The sequence below is a fragment of the Rattus norvegicus genome, chromosome 1 (assembly GCF_036323735.1).
Source record: "Rattus norvegicus strain BN/NHsdMcwi chromosome 1, GRCr8, whole genome shotgun sequence".
Taxonomy (NCBI): domain Eukaryota; kingdom Metazoa; phylum Chordata; class Mammalia; order Rodentia; family Muridae; genus Rattus; species Rattus norvegicus.
In genome coordinates this window covers 250,574,674-250,586,649 of record NC_086019.1, presented here as the reverse complement: position 1 = coordinate 250,586,649, position 11,976 = coordinate 250,574,674, and the positions used below count along the sequence as shown (strand labels likewise).

The 11,976-nt window shown below is 45.4% G+C and overlaps 1 long non-coding RNA gene across 1 annotated transcript; it reads left to right on the top strand.

Moving 5' to 3' along the window:
* The first annotated feature begins 2,449 nt into the window (after positions 1-2,449).
* LOC102553733 (uncharacterized) lies at positions 2,450-11,417 on the top strand. The gene is made up of 3 exons (XR_010061372.1): positions 2,450-3,041; positions 3,752-6,771; positions 10,296-11,417. It is a non-coding gene; the product is annotated as an uncharacterized LOC102553733 (long non-coding RNA).
* Positions 11,418-11,976: the final 559 nt, after the last annotated feature.

The window sequence follows — 11,976 nt, the reverse complement described above, 5'->3', positions numbered from 1 at the left end:
CCCAACACTAGGAAGGTGGAGGCAGGAGGATCACAAGTTCAAAATCATTCCTGGCTAAATAACAAATTTGAGGCCAGCCTGATATACAGAACTCTGTGGCCTTAGTTTCTATTCCAACACACACACACACACACACACACATACACCCAACACACACACACACCCAACACACACACACACACCCAACACACACACACACACACACACACACAGAGTAAACTTAAAATAAGTGAATTTTATAACATGGAAATTGTACAATGTAAAAAGTTATTTTAAAACTAGTCATAAAGCATTTATGAACAGACACACCAAGGCCAATGAAGAGTCTTGACAGTGTGCAGGCAGCCACTTTCTAGCACTGAGCTCAAATCCATGAGTTCTAGATTAGTTTGGAACAAAATAGTGAGACTGAATTCAAAGGCAAGTAAATGATGAGAGAGATGGCTCAGGAGTTAAGAGCATTGGCTGCTCTTCGGAGGACCCAGGCTTGGTTCCCAGCACTCCCAGTGGCTCACAATTATTTGTAACTCCACACCCAGAGGGCATTAGCGCCCTCTTCTGGTCTCCATGTGCACAGCAGCACAGGTAGTGCATAGGCACACAGGCAGGCATAATACTCAGACACATTTAAAAAAATTTTTTTTTCCGGAGCTGGGGACCCAACCCAGGGCCTTGCGCTTGCTAGGCAAGCGCTCTACCACTGAGCCAAATCCCCAACCCCACATTTAAACATTTTTAAAGGAGAGTTGGGTGGCCTGTAAGCTCCCTAAGAGGAAAGATGCTTTCCATGAAGACTGGCTACCTGAGTCCAGTCCTCCTGACCCTTCTGGAAAGAAAGAAATAACTTATATAAGTTATCCTTAGACTTTAACACCCTCCCCCAACTAAATAAATAAATTCAACTTTAAACATTTAAAAAGAGAGTTAGGTTCTCTCTCTCTCTCTCTCTCTCTCTCTCTCTCTCTCTCTCTCTCTTTTTTTGGAGCTGGGGACCGAACCCAGGGCCTTGCGCTTGCTAGGCAAGTGCTCTACCACTGAGCTAAATCCCCAACCCCTCTCTCTCTTTTTTTATAGTATGGCATAGAGTTTATTCGGGGCATGGGGGGGGGGAGTTAAGAGGGTAGTAGGGACAGAGAGAGAGAGAGTAGAGAGAGAGAAGTAGAGGAGTAGAAGCCAGCCATAAGCACGTGGAGAGAAGTGGGGAAGGGAATGGGGAGAGAGGGGACAAAGGGAGAAGAGGGTAAGAGCAAGAGAGCAGAAGAGGAGCGAGAGGCTCTTTTTTTTTTTTTTTTCAAATGTCAGAAGAGAGGAAAACTCAGTTTCTCCTTCTCTTCCTCCTTTTTCTCCTCCTCCTCCTCCTCCTCCTCTTCCTCATCCTCCTACTTTTCATTTTTTTGAGACAAGGTCTCCTGTAGCCCCAGCTGTCCTTGAATTCTATAGCTGAAGATGGCTTGAACTCATGCTCATCCTGCCTCGATCTCCCAAGTGCTGGGGTTCCAGGCTCTTTCGACAGCTCCCTCCTTGTAACAGAGCCAGTTTGAAGAAAGTAATCGAACTTCTAAATCTAGGTAATCTGTACTTCTGTCGTGTTATAAAATTTATTATTGGCAAATAAAGAAACTGCTTGTGCTCTCGTTCTCTCTCTCTCTCTCTCTCTCTCTCTCTCTCTCTCTCTCTCTCTCTCTCTTTCTTTCTTTCTCTCCAGCAGGATCTCACTGTAGTCCAGACTGTCCTAGAGTTTCTGATAATCCTCCTGTCCTAGTTTCCTTAAGTGTTTGGGTTGCAAGCATTTGGCACTGCTCCAAGCATTGTTTTTCTTTGTAACCTAGGTGCCATTTATTTTATGTATGTACGTATGTGTGTATGTATGTATGTATATATGTATGTATGTATGTATGTATGTATGTATGTATGTATGTATTGTCCTCCCCCCCTTTAGTCTCTATAAAAAGATTGGATGGAAGTGGTGAGAACGACTTTATGATCAGGAAATCATTATCTTTGACCTTAGCCGTGGGTTTTGAACTGATGGCTTTTATAAGCTGAGGATATGCCTTTGCATTCCTGATGTGCTGAAAGTTGTTTTCAGTCATGGACACGTCATTTATTTGATTAGTTTACTTGATACATCTCCTCCTCACTTTGACTCATTGTTCATATGAGAGCATGGTCAAGGTAGCTCTGTCAGCAGTGTTATTCAACCTGGTTATTTACAGGTTTAAGGTGAGAGAGAGCAAACCAGGTATGGTGCACATATCCACAGTCCCAGAACCTAGAAGACAGAGGCAGAAGGGGCAGGAGTTCAAGCCCAGCCTCTGCTACAGAGCAAGTTAGGGGTCAGCCTAGGCTATATGAGATCCTGTGGGGGGGGGTGGGGGGGATTTAGCTCAGTGGTAGAGCACTTGCCTAGCAAGCGCAAGGCCCTGGGTTCGGTCCCCAGCTCCAAAAAAAAAAAAAAAAAGAAAGAAAAGAAGATCCTGCCTCAAAAAATATAAGTATGGGGGCTGGAGAGATTGCTCAGCAGTTTTAAGAACACTGTTGCTCTTCCAGAGGACCTGGGTTCAATTCCCAGCACCTATATTGCAGGTCAGAACTGTAACTCCAGTTCCATGAAATCTGACATCTCACACAAACATGCAGATAAATACCAGTGCACATAAAATAAAAATAAATAATAATAAAGAAAAGAAGGTTGAGGCCAATTTAAAAACAACAACAGCAACATAAGATGGGACAGGGAGCATGAAATAATTTAAAAAGTAGCAGTTTATAATTTATGGGGTTTTTTTTAGCTCAAAAATCAATAAGCCCACAAGGCTGAATCAAATGCTCAGTGGTTAAGAATCTGTGTTCCTTCTCCAGAGAACCAGGGTTTATTTCCCTGGCATCGCGGTTCACACCATCTGTAACTACAGCACCAGGGAATCCTACGGCCCCCTTTGACCTCCAGGGGCACCGAGCATGCAAAGACGAAAACAGTCACAAATAAAGTAGAATGGATAAATGTTAACAACACGTATAAGACCGACGCATTACTGTAGGTATGGAAAACGAGAAAAGTGACCTCGATCTTGGGGGAAAGTCGGGCAGTTCGTTTTGTCGTACAAGCAAAACACATAGACATGTAGCTCAGTTCTAATCAGCATTCGCCCAGGAGAAACAGACACATAGAGCACATCAAGGTCAATCGGAGCAGCCTTAATGATCACAGCCCCAAACTGGATCTACCCAAGTAGGTTAATTCCCTTTACAGGCAATCACAAACCAACTTAAGGTACAACCGCAGTTTGGAAACTTCATCCCGCCACCGTCATGACTGACCTACACGTCTATGTGTTTTGCTTGTATTAAAAAACTACCTGCCGGGGCGAATCTCCCCTTTATCCCATACTGAGTTCAGCTACCTCCTAGTTTACATTTGCCTCTTCAGTTTTCCAACTTGAATCTTCAACGATTGTCACTGTTTCCCAGAAGTCTCTCTATCCCTGCTGGAAGTCCCACTTCCCACTTCCTGCCTCAACTCATTGGCCATAAGCTTTTTTTTTTTTTTTTTAATTGACAGGTAATGCTTATAAGAGGTTCTCTCTATAGCGCACCAAATTTTGAGATGGATTAATGTAAAGTAGAAGGGTGACCAGACAGGTCGACATATGTAAAACACCTACAGAAAACAGTCACTATATGGCCCACACGTGGGTGACACGCTCTTAGGTGTGTACCTGAAGTAAGGAAAAAAATTATGTCCATACAGAAACGTGTATACGAGCATTAACAGCAGCACAGCTCGAGTGTTTGCCACCTGACGGACGAAATGTATTTATATACTGTGGATGGTTACCCACTGTAAGGGGCGGTGCGTTGATACGATGCAGTGAAACCTGAAAACCTCACAGTAAGTAAAGGAAGCTGGGTGGCTGGGTGCAGAGGAATTTACTGTAATCCTAGCTCTCTGGAGGCAAAGGCAGGAGGATCTCAAGTCTGAGGGCAGCCTGGTCCTGGTCTACATAGGTGAGACTCTGTCAAAAAAAGATTAAATTAAATTAAATTAAAAAGTCTGAGTTGGGCTGGAGAGATGGCTCAGTGGTTAAGAGCACTGACTGCTCTTCCCGAGGTCCTGAGTTCAAATCCCAGCAACCACATGGTGGCTCACAACCATCTGCAATGATATCCGAGGTCCTCATCTGGTGTGTCTGAAGAAGGCAACAGTGTACTCAAATACATAGAATAAATAAATCTTTAAAAAAAAAAAAGTCTGAGTTGAGACACTGTGGAGAAGTGACTGACAAGGGCAAGTAAAGAGAAGGGGAACAGGACTGATTAGGTGATGAGAATGTTCTGGAATTAGCGACGATATTTGCACAGTGTAATACACTAAAAAGCAGTGGAAAACTGGGCATGGTGGTGTATACCTACAATCCCTGAACTCGGTGGGAGGCAGGTGCTATGAGTTCATGGTTCTCTGCAGCCACATAGTGAGTTTAAGGCCAGCCTGGGCTACATGAGTCCCTGTTCCAAAAAACAACAAAAAACCCCAAGCCAACAAAGTAGCAAGGAGAAGAGTGTGGGGCTGGGGACGGGGCTCAGTTGGGAAAGGGCTTGTCTAGCATGCAGGGGACCCTCGGTTCCTTCTCCAGACCAAATCAAGCAAACAGAAGCTTAGAAAACACTGAAGGGCATACTTTATAGTGGGATTTTTTTTTTTTTTTTGAGACAAGGTTTCTCTGTGTAGCCCTGGTTGTCCTGAAACTCACTCTGTAAACCAGGCTGGCCTCAAACTCAGAGATCTTCATGCCTCTGCCTCTGCCTCTGCCTTCTGAATACTGGGACTAATGAATGATGTGCACCACCACCACTGCCTAGCCCCAAAATGGAAAATTTTATAATATGGGAAACCAGTTTCTTTCTCACACCCTTTCTCCTTTCTATCTTTACTTTTGTTGCCACTGTTCGACTCCACGGTCTTGCGTGTATTATGTGTTAGACAAGTTCTGATGTAGACCCAGCCTCAATCTCAAAACTGTAAAGCATTCAGGAGGCAGAGGCAGGCTGAACTCTGTGAGTTCCAGGTCAGCCTGGATTACACAGTGAAAAGATTTCTTAGAAAGAAAGAAAGAGGGGTTGGGGATTTAGCTCAGTGGTAGAGCGCTTGCCTAGCAAGCACAAGGCCCTGGGTTCAGTCCCCAGCTCTGAAAAAAAGAAAAAAGAGAAAGAGAAAGAAAGAGAGGAAGGGAGGAAGAAAGGAAGGAAGGGAGAAAGAAAGGAAGGAAAAAAGAAAAGAAAAAAGAAAAGGGAAGAGAAGAAAAAAGCTATATCAAATGTTAAGGGTAAAATGTAGTTATAAAAGTTCAGTTAAGGGGGTTGGGGATTTAGCTCAGTGGTAGAGCGCTTGCCTAGCAAGCACAAGGCCCTGGGTTCGGTCCCCAGCTCCGAAAAAAAAAATTAGAAAAAAAAAAGTTCAGTTAAATCTTTCCATTTTATTGACTGTTAAGAACTTTAGGATCAGCCAATCTCAGAAAAGGAGAGACTTGTGAGCCCAGTGTAGGCAGGGGCAAGGATGAGGGGATGGGGGAAGGGAGCAGAGGGGACAGGGAATCAAACACCGCTATTGGTTTGGCAGAACACTTCAGGGGAACTGTGGAAGTTTGCATTCCTCGGATGAAAGGTTTCTCTTGGCCTCTGCTGCTGTGCATTGACCACATTCCTCCCTGCTGTGAGGGATCACACTGGAAGCCGGTGAGACTGCTACAAAAGCCAGCAGGGTCCCTGGATTTCAAGAGAAGCAGCAAGGCAGACAAAGTTTGGCCTTTGATGCTCCCTTAGTGGCCTACCTGCTCCCCGGGGCGGAGACACCCCGGGAAGAGCCTGCACTGAGAAACAGGGATTTGTACAAAGATGAAAATTTATCAGATCAGGGGATTCAAACTGAGTTGCTAAGAGGTCTGAAGGTTTCAGACGCCTTTACAGTGGGGTTGTTGAGGAAGCTGTGGAAGGGAAAGTCCTGACCTCTTGAAGCTGCCGATGGGGGTGGGAAGAAGAACAGCCACTGGGTAAACAGGGTGTCTGAGCCCCTGGATCTAGAGCCCAGAGGTTAAAATGTCCAGACGGCTTTGGGCTGACAAGTCACAGCAGTGTAGAACATTCCTTCACTGATAAAAGGAGAAAACACTTAGTTAGGGAGGTCCAGAGGGTTGCTGTCCAGGGTGGGGAATTCACGTGGACTGGATTGAACAAATCCAAACCCCAAACGTAAATACCTAAAAATCAGGACTTCGTGCATTTGACCTTCAGACGGGTGAGTGTAGGCCCCACCACTCTGACCGGCATGCTTATAGAAAGAGGACTCCAAGACACTGGATTATTTTTCAAATCTACAACTTGGATCAGTCACTCGGGATTCGACAGTCTGGGTAGTGGATATTGGATCACACCAGACCTCTCAGGTCTCCCTCCTCAAAACAGGGATCAGGACAAAGAGATGGGAAGACAAAGGAGCGGCAAATCTCTGTTGGCATGCGGATCCCAGGCAAGAATGGTCACTGAGGATCCTGTCTCCAGGATGACAAGGATAACTGGCAGGACGAAGTGCACGGGATCGCCATGAGGAGCAGCCATGAGGCCAGAGCTGTGAGGTGCAGCATGATTGGCTGGCACTGGTGAAGCTGCCCGGTGTGCAGAGGGTCAGTGCTTGGTCTGGAGGCCTGGGCTGGCTGAAAACACATTCAGCATCGTCTGGTATCTGCTTTGAAATTCCAGTTTCATTACCGTAAATAGGTAATATTTAAAATAGAGAGCAACAGGACTCAAAAGGCCAACTGATGTATTTGTAGCTTGTCTCTTTCAAAGATATATATATTTTAAATTTTTTATCCTCCCCTCCCCCTCAAAGATATTTTTATGAACTTTGTTCACTCACTCATTTATTTTTGTGTTTATTTATCCATGTCAGACAGGTAGCGGCTCTAGTAGGGGCTGCTGTTAATCTTCAATAGCCATCTCTGCCTTTAGTGAGCTCTGAATTGTGGTCCCTTCTGAGCTACAAGACTGCATATTTCAGGGCTGGAGAGAGGGCTATGTGGTTAAGAGCACTGGCTGCTTCTTCAGGGGACCCGGTTTCTTAGTGTCCACATGGTAGCTCACAACTGTTTGTGACATCAGTTCTAGGGGGTCCAATACCCATTTCTGGCCTGTGTGGGCACCACACGCACAAGTGCTGCACATACACACAGTGTTGTGTTTTATAAAAATAAAAGAGAAGGAATATGTTTGGCAGATGTGCAGTCAGGTGTGGGGGAAGGGCCCATGCTGAGACATCCCTTCCCCATGAGGGACCAGCCACATGATGGTATGGTATAGAATAGAGTTTATTCAGAGCATGGGGAGAGGAGTTGAGAGGGTAATAGAGACAGAGAAAGGGAGGGAGGGAGGGAGGGAGGGAGAGAGAGAGAGAGAGAGAGAGAGAGAGAGAGAGAGAGAGAGAGAAGAGGAGTAGAGGTCCCAGTTGGCCGTGAGCATGTAGAGAGAGGGGGGGGGAGGGAATGGGGAGAGAGGGGAAAAGGAGCAAGAGGACAGACTGAGAGCAAGAAGGCAAGAGAGAGAGGAAGGGGCGAGCAGCCCCCTTGGCAGTGAGTCAGGCACACCTGGCTCTTGCCAGGTAACTGTGGGGTGAAGCCTAGACGAAATGCTAACAAACATACTCATATACATAAAATAAAACTTTTAAAACAAAAATTCTTGGGGTTGGGGATTTAGCTCAGTGGTAGAGCCTAGCAAGCCCAAGGCCCTGGGTTCGGTCCTCAGCTCCGGGGGAAAAAAAGAAAAAAAAAATTCTTAAAAGGAGAAAGACTCTTTGTATCGATTTCTTTTTCAATCAGGTACAGCCACGTGGTTAAACTCTGAACAATAAGATATAAGTAAAAGTATCTTGTTGTCCCTTAGGGACTCCCCCTCTGAGGAAAAGGCAAACCTTTCTCTTTTTCTTTTACCTTTCTGATTGTTTGCTTTTATTTTTACCTTTCAGACAGTGTCTCAGTAAATGGCTCAGGCTGGTGTTGAACGTTGCCTCCTCCTGTCTTACTCCTCTGAGTAAGGGAATTACAGGGCCCTCCACCACACCCGACTTTCTTCTTTCATTTTGTTGACGGGAATGTGGATATGGTAAGCTCTGGCAGTTCTGTTGAACTGTGTGGCTCGCAGATGAAAGGTGATAGTGTAACAAAGTCTCAAAGCCACAGATAATGTAAACACCGACTTACCAGTTTCTTTTAAGCAAGAAAGAAGCGACCTATCTTGCTTCCAGCCAAACAGGACCTTCTAAAAGATAATACATACCATTATTCAGGGACGCCCCAAGGTGGTTTGAAATCGCAGAGTGCCAGAGTAGGAAACAGACAATAATTGTCACTACCAAACACTGATCATTTTAGCACATTTATTTTTGTTTGTTTTTTTAAATGGTATTTATTCACGTATTTTATGTATATGAGCCCTCCCTCCTCACCGCACACCAGAAGAGGCAGTCAGGTCCAGTTATAAATGCTTGTGAGCCGCCATGAGGTTGCTGGGAATTGAACTCAGGACCTCTGGAAGAGCAGTCAAGTGCTATCACCCACTGAGCCATCTCTCCAGCCCTTTAGCACATTTCCTAAGATATAATTTGCATGCCAGAAATTCCCCCACTTAAAGTCTGCACTTCAGAGGCTGTTGGATGTTTACAGTTGCACACCCATTACCAGAACCTAATTTTAGGACATTTGCATTTCCCCAAAAGGGAACGTTTCGCCCATTCATCCACATTCGGTATTTACTCTTTCCCTGACACCCTGTTTTATTTTATTTTTATTTCTTATTTTTTTAAAAAAGACTTATTTATTTTATGTATATAAGTACACTGTTGCTGTCTTCAGACACACCAGAAGAGGGCATCAGATCCCATTACAGATGGTTGTGAGCCACCATGTAGTTGCTGAGATTTGAACTCAGAACCTCTGGAAGAGCAGTCAGCGTTCCTAACCACTGAGCCATCTCTCCAGCCCAAGATCAGCTTTATAAAGTTGTGAATTATGTGTGTGTGTGGGTTTATGAATAAGTGCAGATGTTTAAGGGTCCATTGGATCCTCTGGAGCTGGTGTTACAATCGAATTGTGAACTGACTGCCCAGTGTGGTTCTGGGAAGCAAATCCCCAGACAATGGAGTTATGGATGTTTATAAACCACCATATCACGACTGGGAACCAAACCGCAAGTCTTCTGCAAGAACCGTATGTGTTCTTAAAACTACCGAGCCATCTTTCCATTCCCCACACAAACTCCTAGTGCTGGAGCCAGGGTCCAGACTCACACTGTACTTTATTTTATGTATTTATCTTTTACATTTTTTTTTTTTCGGAGCTGGGGACCGAACCCAGGGCCTTGCGCTTGCTAGGCGAGCGCTCTACCACTGAGCTAAATCCTATCTTTTACATTTTTATTTATTTAGTGTATATGAGTTTTTTGCCTGTTTGTATGTTTGTGCTCCAAGTATGTGTTTGGTGGCCATGGAGGCCAGAAGATAGGATCTTGGAACTGGAGTTACAGAAGGTCGTGAGCCAGCATGTGGGTGCTAGGAATTGAATCTAGGTCCATTGGAAGAGCAGTAAGAGCTCTTAGTCACGAGCCATCTCTCTGGTCCTATTCATGTTTATTTATTTTCTTTCTCTATGTAGCCTTAGTCATGCTGGAACTTGCTCTGTGTTTCAGGCTGGCCTCAAACTCAGAGATCTGCCTGCCTCTGCCTCCTGAGTACTGGGATTAAAGCCGTGCACCACCACTGCTGTTTGTTCTTTCTTTCTCTTTTTTTTTTTTTTTTAAAGATTTATTTATTATATATAAGTACACTGTTGCTATCTTCATGCACACCAGAAGAGGGCACAGATCTCATTACAGGTGGTTGTAAGCCACCATGTGGTTGCTGGGATTGAACTCAGGACCTCTGGAAGAGCAGTCAGTGCTCTTAACCACTGAACCATCTCTCCACCCCTCTTTGTTTTTTTTTTTTTTTTTTTTTTTTTCCCCCGGAGCTGGGGACCGAACCCAGGGCCTTGCGCTTCCTAGGTAAGCGCTCTACCACTGAGCTAAATCCCCAGCCCCTGTTTTTTTAAGAGGTGGATTTTGCTGTGTTTCCCAGGCTAGTCTTGAACTCCTATGCTCAAACGATCTTCCTGCCTTAGATTTCTGAGTAGCAGGGACTCTGGGTATGAACCAGTGTATATAGTTTACTAAAATGTTTATTTTATTTTATTTTATTTTATTTTTAACAGTCTCACATCATTCAGGTGGGCCTTGAACTGTGTGCTCGAAGAGGACCTTGGACGTCTGATCTGTCTGCCTTCCACTTCCCGAGTGCAGGGATTACCGGAGTGTGCCATCATACTCAGCCTAAACTCAGTTTGAACTAGCACCGAAGCCGGGCCTTCTCAAACTGCTACCCAGAACCCAAATGCTGTAAGCTGGGCTTGGAAGATGCCCAAAAGCTCTAAAGCTCCCTCGCTCCTCTCTCCCCCTCCCCTCCCCCTACCTCTCCCCTTCCTCCCATCCCCTCCCCCAGCCCTCCCTCTCTTTCCTTCTGGGCGAGCCCTGCTGCCTCGTTCTTATTTATTCCCCAAGGCCGGATGGCAGTTTCCTCCATTTCCCTGGCTCGCTGTCCTGCCCAATGTCTGTCCCATTGCCTCTGCCTTTTGCATTTCCTTGGCCAGCCCTGTGCCATTTGTGTCCAAGCCCAGACTCTTTCCTTTAATCCACTCATGACAGATCGGTTCAAGCTGCCCAGGCCCGCTCAGGTTACCTACGGCTCCCATGCAGGGCAGGTTCAGAATGTTGCCTGAGCTCCCTTAGCCCCTTCACATGGCATCCCATAGCCTTATCTTATCTAATACCCCCACATAATCCCTTTGCTCCGGTCATCCTGGGCCCGTGCCAGCTTCCAAATGTGGTCCACATGTTCCTGTCCCTCTGTGCACGGTCTCGTTCCTTGGGTTGAAAATGCCTTCGCCCAGTCTCCAGAGAATGAAATCCTACCCATTCCAGCTACAAATTCTCCATGAAGCTGGCTCTGCTCTTGCCAACAACCAATCATTTCCCGGATCTCTGGCCCTCCCTTCCCCCCTTCCCCCAACCCAACTTACTTCTCTGGGCTCACTTTGTTTGCCTAGTGACTTGGGCTCAGCTAACCTGTAGGATCCTTCAGTCCAAGGGTAGCTTTGTGATTGGTCCAGCTTGAGTCAATGGCTTCATTGCCATCTAGAACACATGGACTGAGATTATAAGAGCAGAGACCCCCTAAAAAGATGCTGGGTGGATGCTGGGTGCAAACAGAACCAGGTCTAGTAAGGGGAATGGGAGGCTCTTTTTCCATAAATAAAAACATTGGGTTTTTTTGCTAACTTTTTCTTTCGTTGCTGGAGATCCAACAAAGTCTCGTGAATGCTTGGCTTTCACTTTGAGTTCCGTCGCTAACACTTAAGTCCTTTGATTTAATTCACTTGTTCAAGCAAATAAATGGCTGAGTAAGCCGAATACAACTTGGCCTTTAACCTAGGGAGATGCTGCCACCAGTCAATCATATAAACCATCTAGAAGTGCAGCAAATGTAAAACGAAACCTCGAGCTTCCTAGTTTGAAGGGCTGTGTGGAATTACTGGGACTGGGACAAGGTTTTCACTTCATAATTAGGATGCTCTTTTGAATTCACATGTTCCGGAGGAGGACTTTTGGACTTAATTTGCCTTGAAGTGTAAAGGAATGAGTAAGGCCACCCTCTCTATTTACCACTTTGAAAGAAGATGAAATCCCATGAGTGGGGATATGTAAGTCTCGGGTACTGAAGGGCAATCTCCCAGTGCATGGGCGTGAAGCAGGATGATGAATTCTCCTTCCTTTCTCTTCCTTTTCAAAAGTGTGGTGTGTGTGTGTGTGTGTGTGTGTGTGTGTGTGTGTCTGTGT